The sequence below is a fragment of the Diabrotica virgifera genome, chromosome 5, assembly GCF_917563875.1.
Source record: "Diabrotica virgifera virgifera chromosome 5, PGI_DIABVI_V3a".
In the NCBI taxonomy this organism is placed as follows: domain Eukaryota; kingdom Metazoa; phylum Arthropoda; class Insecta; order Coleoptera; family Chrysomelidae; genus Diabrotica; species Diabrotica virgifera.
The window spans coordinates 169,361,644-169,376,574 of record NC_065447.1 but is presented as its reverse complement, the minus strand read 5'-3'; positions in this window follow the sequence as shown (position 1 = coordinate 169,376,574).

Below are 14,931 nucleotides of genomic sequence, written 5' to 3'. Positions count from 1 at the left end.
ATCTCAGACAAGGAAAAAGAGAGGACGGGTAACACTCATTTAACACACACGTTCCAAAAGTGAAGCCAGTTTTTGGTTTGTTTGTCACCAAAAACATGGCGGTCACGTCAAAAATAACAATGGGTTGCCAGTGGTGGGTGTTCGTTGAAGGTTAAAATTTCATAAAAAATAAAGTAAATCATCATCTAAAATTCATAATAAAAACATATGTATGTATTGAAATATATGTACGTAATATGAGCAACTTAATAAAACATTTACCGTACACAAATTCTTCATTTTAAATACATTTCATGTTTTTATTTTAAATACTCAATGCATAACAATACCCCAAAAATACGTCGATGATCAAAATCTCTGGTGTCGGTTTGGCTTCACTTTTGGTCATAGGATTACTCGTCCTCTCTCTTTCCTTGTCTAAGAAACCAATAACCAATATAACCTTAAAATGTTTATAAACGGGTAGTACGCTGATGAAATGTTCATTTGGTAAGTAATCGGGCAAGATCCTCGTGTGCATTCGGTGACTTTCGGCTCGATAGGGATGCGTATGAACTATGAACCTAACGTACCAGCCCGTAACCTTAGGTAATACGTATCGCGATACGGGAGTTCAACCATTAATGCGCAAGCGTATATGTCAAAAAGATGCGTTACGTTTACGTATTTGTGTGCACAAAAACTCCCTACTGTCTCCGTTAACTCCACAGGCTGTCTGTCAAATTCTTCATTTAATAGACTGTCAAAAAGATGGTGTAGTGTAGTGCAAAAATATTGAAGGTGCCAAAAATATATTTCCGAGTTAAAATCTGTGTTATTTTTACATACTTATTTCTTTGTCGCCTATGATTTAAAATGTTTTATATTTTTGTATTTAATCAGTAAAAGCATATATTGATGGTGTAGTGTAGTGCACAAATATGGTAGGTGCCAAATGTATATGTCTCAGGTAATTGTGTTTAAAAATTACATAAAAAACATTACACTTTTGATCAAAATATACTAAAAGATGTACGAGTATCTGTATGATATTGATATGATGTATTTAAGGTACTAGCGTTTTTAGAAGACCAAAAATAATCATTTTTTTCTCAGAAACTTTATTAAAAATGAACATAAAACTTTTTACATATTAATATCTAAGTCTTAAGGCTGTATGACACTATGCATTTTCTTGTATCATTTCTAATATCGTTTCTGATATCGTTTCTTGTATACATTTTCTTGTATCATTTCTTGTACGTACATTTGTGCCCTGTATGACACTATGCAAGTTCTTGTATCGAAAACTGTATGAAATTCGGCACGTGATTGGTCGAAATTTTGTTTGTCGCCCTGTCACGTTACATTGGTATGGTAGTACTGCGTCTACAGCTGATTTTAAGGATTTTATAAAATTTATAAACTTTTAAAAACAAATATTTTAATGTTATAATAACTAGAATTTTTACGTTGACTGTTGATTATTTGTGTTTTTTATTTTGTTTTGATATTTGTGCTAAAATATTTGCATTATAATTATCTTCAGTTTGATCCAAATTGGAACTATTGTATTTTCCTCTATTAAAAAATTATGCAATATGAAACCCAAAGTTATTCTAAATATATGGTTATATTAGTAGAACAGTAGTCCATACCAAACGGTATATTAAGTATCAATAAAATATTTATAAATAATACCTACAAAACACAAATAAATTCATCAAGACATAAATCATATGATCTCATTTTCAGCCGCCATTATGGCATTTAGAAGTTTTACCCGGTAATACTATATTATTAATCTATGGTTTTACCAGCAGGTTTTACGTTTTTGCTCTTTGCGCAGAAATTGGCGCAGTTATTGTACAAGAATCTGTGCCTGACACAAATTCTTGTATCGTTTCTGATATCGTTTCTTGTATCTGTGTATGACACTATACATTTTTTTGACATATCAGAAACGATATTAGAAATGATACAAGAAAATGCATAGTGTCATACAGCCTTTAGGGAGTACAAAAAAGATATCTTTTTTTTATTTATGCATGTACACTGGTATTGTAGAGGGTGCAAAAGTCGAGGCCTCGAAAAATGATGGCGGACAGTTAATCTCAAGGCCGCGTCTCACCATCAAATAATTTGATCAAACAGTTTGAGCAAACTTGACGTACTTGAGGAAGTACGTCAAAGTGACGTCAATTGCAGTTTTTTTGAAATTCTAAAAATCTGTGCTCTCACTATCAGTCTAGTTTGATCAAATTTTTTGTATTGAGTTGTCTAACTTGTTTGTACTTTATTTAAAATTAAAATTTTTCATTATTATCCACAATGAACACTCAGGATGTGACGTCACTAACTGTCACTTTCAGTTTGCTCAAACCAGTTTGATCAAATTATTTGATGGTGGGACGCGGTCTTCAGAATTGGGATACCTGAAACAAAAAAAAAGTACTGAATTTGAAAAAGGAAGGTTTCTTACGTGACAATTTACCACAATTTGACCAAAAAATAAAAAAATATATATTTTTGAAGTTATACTTCTTTAGGCGCGATATGAGGGTGAATTTTAATATGATTAAAACCTTCAATCTGGGCGCAGTCGCATTATAACTTTATTTTGATTGGATGTTCAAATGACATGTAAAAAATTATTCAATATGGCAGCTGTGGCACAGCTGTGGTTTGATTATTTATGGTTGTTGCGTTTTGAAATTTGTGGGAAAAGAAACAACAAACAAAAGTTAGTTAATTTTAAATAGTTTTCATATATATTTTTGGACTATTTTGGACAAGGAAAACTCATTCTAATTTGGTAAGTAGTTTTTATTATAATCATATTGTAATTATACATTTGGATTAGGTTGGAATACATTTATTTTCTCAAGAATGGGGATTTTAGAGAGAAATCCGAAATTAGGTCCGATTTTTGTTTTTAAATTATGATTTTTTGGCGTAGATTTATTTATCTAGTAGGTATGTAATGCTTTGATTTACATACTTAATTTGATTACCAACAAATGTTCTACCAATCTTCATATAATATACAGGGTGTAACAAAAATACAGGTCATAAATTAAATCACATATTCTGGGACCAAAAATAGTTCGAATGAACCTAATTTACCTTAGTACAAATATGCACATAAAAAAAGTTATAGCCCTTTGAAGTTACAAAATGAAAATCGATTTTTTCGAATATATCAAAAACTATTAGAGATTTTTTATTGAAAATGGATATGTGGCATTCTTATGGCAGGAGCATCTTAAAGAAAAATTATAGTGAAATTTGTGCTCCCCATAAAAATTTTATGGGGGTTTTGTTCCCTTAAACCCCCCAAACTTTTCTGTACGTTCCAACTTAATTATTATTGTGGTACCATTAGTTAAACTCAATATTTTTAAAACTTTTTTGGCTCTTAGTATTTTTTCGATAAGGCAGTTTTTATCGAGTTTCGGCTTCTTTTTTAATATTTTACATAAAAATTTTATGGGGGTTTTGTTCCTTTAAACCCCCCAAATGTTTGTGTATGCTCCAATTAAACTATTACTGCGATACCATTAGTTAAACACAATGTTTTTAAAACTTTTTTGCCTCTTTGTATTTTTTCGAGAAGGCACCTTTTATCGAAATATGGCTTCTTTTTTAATACGGTTCAAAATATAGCTAAAAATGTAAATCATACATAAATTTTCATATTATTACCAAGTCTCCATAATCGTACTTAACCGTATACAAATATGTGGTGGATTTGACAAATATTCAAAATATCTCGATAAAAACTGACTTTTCGAAAAAGTACTAAGAGCCAAAAAAGTTTTAAAAATATTGTGTTTAAGTAATGGTACTACAATAATAATTTAATTGGAACGTACACAAAAGTTTAGGGGGGTTTAAAGGAACTAAACCCCCATAAAATTTTTATAGGGTGTCAAAATTTCACTATAATTTTTTCTTAAGATGCTACTGTCATAAGAATGCCATATGTCCATTTTCAATAAAAAACCTTTAATAGTTTCCGATATATTGGAAAACATCGATTTTCATTTTGTAACTTCAAAGGGTTGTAACTTTTTTTATATGCACATTATGGATTAAATTTATGACCTGTATTTTTGTTACACCCTGTATTGTTTTCTTACTGTTTTGTTATATTTTAATATTTTCTTCCACAAACATAACAGTCAAACAGTAAAACGTTCAGTTACCCTATTTTTCCACTTGACAAATAATGTGTAATTGGATGAGTGAGTCTGGGCTTCGATTACGAATCAAAGCGCCCCCAAATTCGCGGGTTCGAATCCCGATGCAAGTTTTTATTTTTTTATGCATTTTATGATTGTAAGTATATTTGTTATATAATTTTTTTTTCAGAAAATGCGTATTTAAAATTTTTGCCAACAATTATTATCGTTCAGAAATCATTTTTTCTTTGTGGCATTTTTCAATGTGTTTGTGTGCATTTTATTCTTTTATTTTTCTAAATTTTTGGTATTGTTTTAATAAAATTTTTTGGAAAATAGTAAGTATTAAAATTAGTTTAATATTTAAATAAAATATATAAACTGTTTAAAGTACATTATATCAATTTCGTTAAAATCACATAATATGTAATAGAAGTATAACTTCTTACGTGCGTACAAAGTACACACACATTCTTTTTTTTAACCATGAAAAACTAAAGAAAAACGGGCGATTTTTTCATCATTTTTTTTTAAATTTCCGTAAAATCTTTTTGTTGATGCCCCCTTAATTCCTTTATTTTGCCTTTTTTTATGACATGGCAACGTGGTTAGTTTATACCAATATATTCACATATCATCATACGAAAAGCAGAGTCGCATACCGGCAGTCGGCAAAGGCACACATTCGCACAAAAAAGGTTCGTTATAGCATACGCGTTAAAACCCCACGGACAGGTCATATGGGTGAAACAATCCCTTAGCGTGCATCATAATCTCTTCAAAGTGTCAAGTGTCGTGGCGTGGTTTTATCAAAACTTTTGGACAGTTCAAGTATACGGACTTATCCTATATTTTGCTGTTTAGTTTTAGTGTCTTAGATAATAAAGTCGACCACTCTTCACACGTTTTAATCATTTAACCAGCATCTTATCGAAGTTATTTATCGCGTTGACTTCACTCAAATTCATACGGGTCTCGATCCGTTTTCATGGTCCTTGAGCGAGCCAATTAAATATTCAACGTGAAAGAAGAGGATAAAAAGACTTTTCAAACGGGCCTTTTTAAGTGCAAGAACAGTATACAACCGGCCGATTGTAATTCTTAAGCAACGTTGCGAGCGGCGAGCGGTCCAATGTGCATTATCTCAAAAGTCGAGCGCGTAAAATAAACACTTGTTTATCTGTGTTGTGGTTTTGAGGACAAGTGATGACAGCATCTGCAAACGAGGGTGAGAATACAGTTCCTTTATCCTTAAATTTATGACATTATTTATTGCGTGCTTTTGTTTGTATATTCGACGAAGGAATTTAAAAGAGCGTTTGGTGGGAAATTTTGAATAAATTACAAGCATTTCATTTAATAACTATTTGAACGATTTGGCGGATTTATTTTGAATAAATTAGGTATACTATCACTTTATTGAATGATCATTTTGGGTTTTTATTTTGAATAGATTACTTTAGCAATTTTTTAAACAATCATTTGCGATATGGAAGGTCTTATTCGTAGACGAGGTTCTCAGAAAGCCAAGGTTACAATCTTTAGCAAATACATATCTCCATTACATGACAGAATAAAAAAGGGTGACAGCATTTCCGAGTTAGAGGTGTTACAGACGGTCGAAATGTTGAGCGGTATTGAGAGCTTAGTTGAATTTAATGAAATTCAAGATCAAATTGAAACTTTAGTCAAAGCGGATCAGTTAGCTACGGAGGTTATTGAGCGCGAGGAATTTTATAATAAGCACTCTTCTGTAGTAGCGATCGCGAGAAAAATCATCCGCGATTATGGGGGCGATAAAGCTAGTGAGCGCTCTAAAAATTCATACGCGGGTCACTGTATTGAGCTGAAACCGATAGAATTAGGACATTTTAACGGGAATATGGACAATATCTTTGAGTCCTTAGTCAACAAGAATGAGTACTTATAATGTAGATAATATTAGGCGTTTTCATTATCTAAGAAGTTCTCTACAAGGCAGCGCCGCTCAAATCATACGAACTTTGGAATTCACCGCGGAAAATTACGAGATTGCGTGGAAATTAGTTAGGGAAAAGTACGATAATAATAGATTATTAATATCCAATCACGTCAATGCGTTATTCAATATAGAACCAATAAATAAAGAGTCATCTGGTAGATTGCGGCAACTAGTTGACATTTTTTCAAAACATTTATACGCATTAAAGCAACTAGGCTTACCTACAGAATATTGGGACGTTCTCCTGATTCATATTATTTCGAGCAAATTTGACACATATACTTTACGCGCGTGGGAGAACAGCAAGACGAGCAACGAAATACCTAGTTTCGACGATTTTAAGACGTTTTTAAAATCAAGGGCGGACCTCTTAGAATCAATTGAGGCAAATCAAGCGGAAAAACAGAATACGCGAAATAATTCGCAAGCGGGCGCATATCCGCGGAATACAAAAAATTCGCAGAATACTCGCGGTCTATACTCATCGCAAGACACTCCAAACAATACAGATAGTGCGAGATGTTGCCTTATGTGCAAGGGGGAACATGCTATTTATCAATGCGGCGAATTTTTAAGGCTTTCATCGAAGGAAAGATTCGATAAAGTACGAAAGATGAACCTTTGCACTAACTGCCTTAAAGGGGGGCACTACTACAGGAGGTGTAAACAATCAACGTGCAAGAGGTGTTCTTCTAAACATCACACGTATTTGCACCCCGATAGGTCAAGCGAGCGAAACACACCTTCAATGCGACAACCTGTAGTAAGCGCGAGCGAAAATCAAGCGGTAGATGACCTACAAGGCACTCTAAATACTACCAATTTGACAGCTTCTGCTGTTAGCAGCAAGGCCAGCCCTGAACAAAGCATACTATCCACAGTATTGGTCAATATTGTCGATGGCCAGGGCAAATCATACGCGGTGCGAGCGCTACTAGACTGCGGCTCGCAGAGTTCATTTATCACGGAAAATTTATGCGATCGGCTTCGAATTAAACGAAGCAGAGTGGACATATCTGTCTTAGGGATAAACAACGCGTCATCTCCCGTTCATTTCAGGTGCGCAATAAAAGTACAATCCCGTAGCAACACGAGCTTTTGTACAATGTTAAACTGTTTCGTAATTCCGGAAATTACAGGCTTCATACCAGTGGTTAAAATAGATATTAGCGATCTAGGAATACCCAGCCATTTGCAGTTAGCGGATGATTACTTCTATAAACCACAACGGGTCGAATTATTAATAGGAAGCAGGGCCGGCGATAACGGGCCTGCAAGGGATGCACTGCAGGCGGGCGCCCCTGTTCAGGGGGCGCCAAACTGAGCTTTTTGTTCAGCTGGTGCAATACAAAATATCAATTTAAAAAACCGAAGGGCGCCTATGCTAGTGCTGCAGGCAGGCGCCTTATACCCTAGCACCGGCACTGATAGGAAGTGATCTGTTCTGGCAAATTCTTGGCACGAATAGAATCAGTTTAGGGAAGAATAAACCATTTATGCAGGAAACTTCATTTGGTTGGATCATAGCAGGGCCGTACTCTACCCGAAATAACTCAGCAGGAAACGGAACAACCAAGTGTAATTTTGCCAACACTATGGAGGTCACAGAGCAGTTAAGTAAGTTCTGGGAGCTAGAGGAGGTTTTTAGCGAAAAACCGGCCTTCTCAAGCGAAGAAGCTGCGTGCGAGAAACATTTCGCGAATACCGTAAAACGCGATGCGGCGGGAAAATTCATAGTATCCTTACCGTTCAAGGAACCGATAAGTTCACTCGGAGATTCTTTTCGGCAAGCGAAATATCGTTTTTTAAATCTCGAGCGAAAATTAAGTAAAGACGCTGATTTGAGAACTCTTTGTAGCACATTCATTGAGGAATATAAAGAATTAGGTCATATGAAAAGTTTGTGTAAAGTTTCGGAAGCGGTAACAGACTTTAGGAAAAAGGGCACATTTTATTTTATGCCACATCATCCAGTTCTAAAGGAAAGTTCTCTGACCACACGTTTGCGCGTCGTGTTCGATTGTAGCGCTAAAACAACGAGCGGCGTCTCATTAAATCATATCCAAATGGCTGGGCCAACCCTGCAAAATGATTTACTCTCCATTTTATTGCGGTTCCGAACCCATCTATATGTGGCGAGTGCCGACATAGAAAAGATGTACCGCCAGGTATTGGTTGAAGACGAGCAGAAATCTTTGCAATGCATTTTGTGGCAAAATCGTCCGAAAGAGGCTATTGAGGTTTTTCAATTGCAAACAGTGACGTATGGGATGAAATGCTCTTCATATTTGGCGATAAAGTGTCTAATGACATTGGGTGAGGAGCTAGAAGCTAAGAACCCGGACCTTGCTAACATTATAAGGAACGATTTTTACGTAGACGATCTATTAACGGGTTTTAATTCAAAACGAAAGGCGCGCGAAACCTGTAAGCAACTTTTTGAGGTCCTCAAGACAGGAGGATTCACATTGCGTAAATTTTATTCAAATGAACCGGAAGTATTAAGAGATATTCAGGATACTACTGTAGCGGGCTCGGTTATTCAATTCGGCGAAAATGAAAACGCGAAAACTTTAGGTTTGTTATATTCACCTCAATCGGATACTTTATTTTATAGTATAAATTCGTCTCTATGTCGTACCGTTACGAAGCGAATTTTATTATCGGAAATAGCTCAAATTTTCGATCCCTTGGGTCTGTTAGGCGCGTGTACAATTACCGCGAAAATTATGCTGCAAAGGTTATGGCTGGAGCGTGTTTCTTGGGATGACCCCATACCCGAGCATTTAGCGAAAAATTACATGCAATTCAGGAGTGCACTACGGCATTTAAATAAGTTAAAAATACCGCGACACGTCATATGCTCTCGTGAGGTCAATGTTGAACTGCATGGATTTTGTGATTCATCTGAAAGAGCATACGGCGCTTGCATATACGTAAAATCTACCGATACGTTAGGTAGATCACATTCATTTTTATTGTGTGCGAAGAGCAAGGTTGCGCCCGTAAAACCCGTTACCTTGCCGCGTTTAGAGCTCTGCGGAGCAATAGTTTTGTCGCGTTTGACCAATTAGGTCAAAATGTCATTAAATGTACAATTTAACGTATGCTACCTCTGGACAGACTCCTCAATAGTGATTAGCTGGTTGAAAACCCCGGCTAATTTATTGAAGACGTTTGTGAGCAATCGCGTAGCCGAAATACAAGAAACCACGTCATTTGCGCAATGGCGGCATGTTTCTGGTAAAGATAATCCTGCAGATTTAGTGTCCAGAGGCGTGGAGCCAGAAAAAATAATGGAATGCAACTTATGGTGGCATGGACCCGAGTGGCTCATGCAAGAATCTGATAAATGGCCAAATTTACAAGTTGCGCCTACTGAAATAAGCGAAGAGCGAAAAAAACATAAAGGTTTTTGTCAACAAGCTGGACGCAACACACAATGGGGAAGTATTTTCGTTTGAGCGCTTTTCCAATATTTTGCGATTGAAGCGAACCGCCGCGTATGTGTTCAGATTTATTCACTTTTGTAAAAGCAAAGAAAAGACTTCCGATCCCCTTTCGTCAGAAGAAATAAATTCCGCTTTTATTCGAATTTTAAAAATATGCCAGGCACAAACATTCTCTAGCGAAATTGGTCTTTTGAGTCAGAAAAGGCCTCTGGAGAAAAACAGTAAGCTCATAAACTTATCTCCATTTCTTGATGGTCAGGGCATTCTGAGAGTAGGCGGTCGTTTAAAACATTCGGAGTTTGCGTATGATAAAAGGCACCCAATCGTTTTAGGGGCAGATCATGTAGTTACGGTTTTGATATTTAATCATTTTCATAAGGACTTAATGCATGCGGGTCCTCAACTTTTACTCTCTACAATAAGAGAAACTTTTTGGCCCATATCGGGTAGAAATTTAGCACAACGTACCGTGCATAAATGTGTGAAATGTTTTCGTTTGAAATCTAAGCCCATTCAGCCAATAATGGGAAATCTACCTGCGTCGCGCATCGCAGGTGGACCACCGTTCATCGTGACTGGTGTGGATTATGCGGGACCTTTCTTAATTCGCGATAGAAAGGGTCGAGGTTGCCGATTAATAAAGAGTTATATGTGTTTGTTCATTTGTTTCTGTACGAAGGCCATACATTTAGAATTAGTTACAGAATTATCTATAAGGAATCATTTCTGTTGGCTTTTAAAAGATTTATTGCGCGTAGAGGCAAGCCTCAAAAGATGGTTTCCGATAATGGGACCAATTTCATAGCAGCTAGTTCGGAATTGAGAGCTTTGAAAGAGTTTTTAGAGCAGCACACTCCAGCAATAAGAGAATCCTTGCTAAAGGATAATATTTCGTGGTCTTTCATACCTCCGTATTCTCCTCATTTTGGAGGCTTGTGGGAAAGCGGGGTAAGAACAGTAAAGCATCATTTACATAGAGTCTTAGGAAATGCCCACCTAACGTTCGAGGAATTTTATTCGTTGCTTGTGCAAATTGAGGCCATAATAAATTCCCGACCTATTCATCCTTTATCCTGTGATCCTAATGATCTCTCCCCCTTGACTCCTGCACATTTTCTCATCGGAAGACCACTTACTACTAATCCAGATCCAGATCTTCGTCATATTCCAGTTAATCGTCTCTCGAAGTTTCAACATATCCAGCAGCTTTCCCAGCACATATGGGAACGTTGGAACAAGGAATACATCTCCGAACTACAGAAGCGTACCAAGTGGACTACTACTCATGGTGAAGTGACGGAAAACGCGTTAGTGCTTATTAAAGAGGACAATTTGCCTCCATTAAGGTGGAAGTTATGTCGCGTGATTGAACTGATTCGCGGCAGCGATGATGTAGCAAGAGTTTTTAAGATAAAGACAGACAATGGTATTATTACTCGTTCCTTCGCCAAAGTGTGTCCGTTGCCTATTTCGGACTAAGTTAGTTAAGACATTTGAACAGTTGTTTAGCGGTATTTGTTGGCAGTGTTTGCCAAGGCGGGGGCCATGTTGATGCCCCCTCAATTCCTTTATTTTGCCTTTTTTTATGACGTGGCAACGTGGTTAGTTTATACCAATATATTCACATATCATCATACGAAAAACAGAGTCGCATACCGGCAGTCGGCAAAGGCACACATTCGCACAAAAAAGGTTCGTTATAGCATACGCGTTAAAACCCCACGGACAGGTCATATGGGTGAAACAATCCCTTAGCGTGCATCATAATCTCTTCAAAGTGTCAAGTGTCGTGGCGTGGTTTTATCAAAACTTTTGGACAGTTCAAGTATACGGACTTATCCTATATTTTGCTGTTTAGTTTTAGTGTCTTAGATAATAAAGTCGACCACTCTTCACACGTTTTAATCATTTAACCAGCATCTTATCGAAGTTATTTATCGCGTTGACTTCACTCAAATTCATACGGGTCTCGATCCGTTTTCACTTTTTTTTGCGGAATGTTTCCTTCCCTTTTCAAATGCCGTACGATTTGTTTGTTTCAGAGATCCCAATCCTGAGATTAACTGTCGGCCATCGGAACTACTTTTTTTCGAGGCCTCGACTTTGGCGCCCTCTACAATATTAGTGTACGTGCATAAATGAAAAAATATATATTTTTTGTACTCTCTAAGAGTTAGATATTAATATGTAAAAAGTTTTATCTTCATTTTTAATTAAAGTTCTGAGAAAAAAATCTTGAAAAAATGCTTATTTTTGGTCTTCTAAAGTGTACTAGTACCTTAAGCTGAAATGTAATAGATATTTCTGGACCTCAGAGGTAAACTACACACTATGTCGACATGGTGTTTTTGAATAAATTTTTGTAATCCACTTATTTTATTAGTTTGATTATACAATTGGTTAATATAAACTGCGTCAAAATTTTGCCCATTTTCATACTTGATTTTCTCGTGAACAGATTAACGGATTTCGCTAATTTTTTGTTATTATTTTAGATTTTTCTTTAGTATTTACACAGTTGTGCAAAGGTTTACTTAAACATTTTTTTATATTTATACCGGGTGGAAGAAATGAAATGTTTTTCTTATGTTAAGTTTGAGACATCCTGTAGGGAGGACGAGGTATAAATGTTAGTCTACATCGGAATCGTGTTGTAGTCTTATGTTTTGTGAACATTTTGTTTTTTTTTTGAATATTCCTGATATTTTTAAAAACAAAGAATATAGACGGTTTTGTAGTTTAACATGTGTTTTAACCGAAACAAAAGTTTGAGACACCTTGTAAAGAAGAAAAGACACAAAGGTGTGTATACATCGATATTATGTTGTAGTCTCATATTTTGCGAATATTTAATTTTTTAAATTTCTCTGATATCTTTAATAACAAAGAAACTATACGGTTTTACGGTTATATTATCGCCTCCGATCGAGCAATACTATTTATTTTATAGCACACTGTATATATTTGGCTAATTAATGGCGTACAATTTAGCTGTGGATGCCCGAAATACAGGGGTTTTTAATTTTGCTATATAGGACGACGTCACAAAAATAAAAGTACCTACTTATTTTGTTTTAATTATAATAAGTTACTTTTTTTGTTTTAGCTACATCTGGTGACTGCTCTGGCCTAAACATAGTGCTTCCTAAATATATTTGCGACCAAATGGAGCTACAATATTTTCCTAATCTAGAGCAGGGGTCACCAATTAGCGGACCGCGGTCCGCATCCGGACCGTGGGCTAGTTTTGTGCGGACCGTCAATAAATTCAGAATATACCTAGTGTTTGGCAATTTTGAAAATATTTGGCCATGAAATTATGTGTGCGAAGCCGCTTTATCAAGAATGAACTTTATTAAAAATCTGTAGAAATCTCACTTAACAGATGAATATTTTATATCAACTCCCTAATGAGACTCAGTTGCACTAAACTCACTCCAAACTTCAGACAGGTTGTATATAAAAATATGTCATTTTTCCCTCTGATAATTTAATTTTGTACAGAGTTTTCCCCCTTATTGCTATACTTACTATAATCATTAATTTTGAAATTAAGTAAGCTGTAATACAGTAGGAAAAATGAAAGAATACCCATGAACGAACATATAAAACACGCTGTATTTTACTGTCACCGTGTCACAAAGAAAATTGTCCAGTGCAAGTACATGTAACAATAATTATTACATGTACTTGCGCTGGCCAATTTTTTGTGTGACACGGTGACAGGAAAATACAGCGTGTTTTATATGTTCGTTCATGGGTATTCTTTCATTTTTCCGAGTGTATAAAATTGTCATGTGCATTTTTTTATATTCATTTCCTTTCTACTATATGGTTTGTAGGAGTACTTTTCAGATGTGCATTTAATTAAAATAATTTTCAGATATAATAAGTTTGCAACAAACACCTAGCATTGAAACTAATGTAGAAAAGATAACATGTTAACAAGCATTTTGTACTATGGTGTATTCCACGAATATACGCCTGTCTTGGCTTATCGCGACAACGAATATTTTAGTGTGCAACATAAGAAGTGCGAAAATAAATGGCTCTAATAATTGTTCCAATAAACAACAATGTATTTTGCAATTTACTTTCGTTCTTCATAATTTGCACAGTAAAATATTCGTTGTCGCGATAATTCAAGACAGGCGTATGTTCGTGGAACAGGGTATATGATTATTTATTTTAAATTCATGTTTCCTTTCTACAAAATTGACGATGTCTAAAAACTTGATTAGCATTAAAAATATAAATTCCTAATTTTTAAAATATTCTCAGTAAAAATTTACAATACTGCTGTTTTCAAAATATACTGTTAATAACATCAAAACAATACCCAATGAATTTATATTTTATTTATTGTACCAGAAAAACTTACAGAAAAGTATACAGTAACCAAAAAACAATCAGATACCTATTATTAGTTTTCCTTTCCATATTAGTCCATGTGTGAGGCCACATTCGTATGAAAAATGTTTATGACTCGATTTCTTTGCGGATTCCTGTTCAAAAATGCCTCCTTTAAACAAATCAGAAGGGTGCCGGGTGAAACAATTTTTTTAAACAAATTCAAAATAACTTTTTTGCCTTGAAAAATGTATTTTTAGGTTGCTTGGGTAAATATAAACAAAAAAGGTCTCTTGTCATATTTATGAAAATTTGATAGTTTTCGAGTTATAAGCGATTTAAAATCTGAAAAATGCGAAAATATGCATTTGCGATGCTTGAAAACTCTTCAAATTTTAATAAAATGACAGATCTTTTTTGTTTAAGATGACCCAAAAATGCTAAAATCATATTTTCGGGGGGCAAAAAACGTGACGTTTTGAATTAAAAAAAAATGTTCTGCCCAAAAATTTCGCCCGGCACCCTTCTGATTTGTTTATAGAGGATATTTTTTAACAAGAATCCACAAAGAAACCGAATCAGAACAGTCAGACAAAGGCACCATAAATCCGGACCCCGGAAGTGTCATAGGTTTTCTCAGAAAAGAGATCTCAGAGATCCCAGCTAGTGCAAGGAAATGCAGAGATGCCTACAGGAAATTAAACTTCTTTTAACTTCTGACCCACTATTAACAATTTTAAGCAGCAAAAAAACGTGTACAGAAAAGGATCAAACCAAGCTCATTTAGTTCTGAAACATTTCGAATGTTGTCATCTACCGGGTGATCCCAAATACTGAGTCCGATATGTCAGATACCGACTGAGGTATAAGTAAAAACCTGCATATCTTGTAATAATTTTAAATTTTGATTTTTTCTATGAAAAATACAAGTCAATTTTTAAAAAACAATATTTTCCTTTGATTTGTACCTGTACCAGTTTTAGTA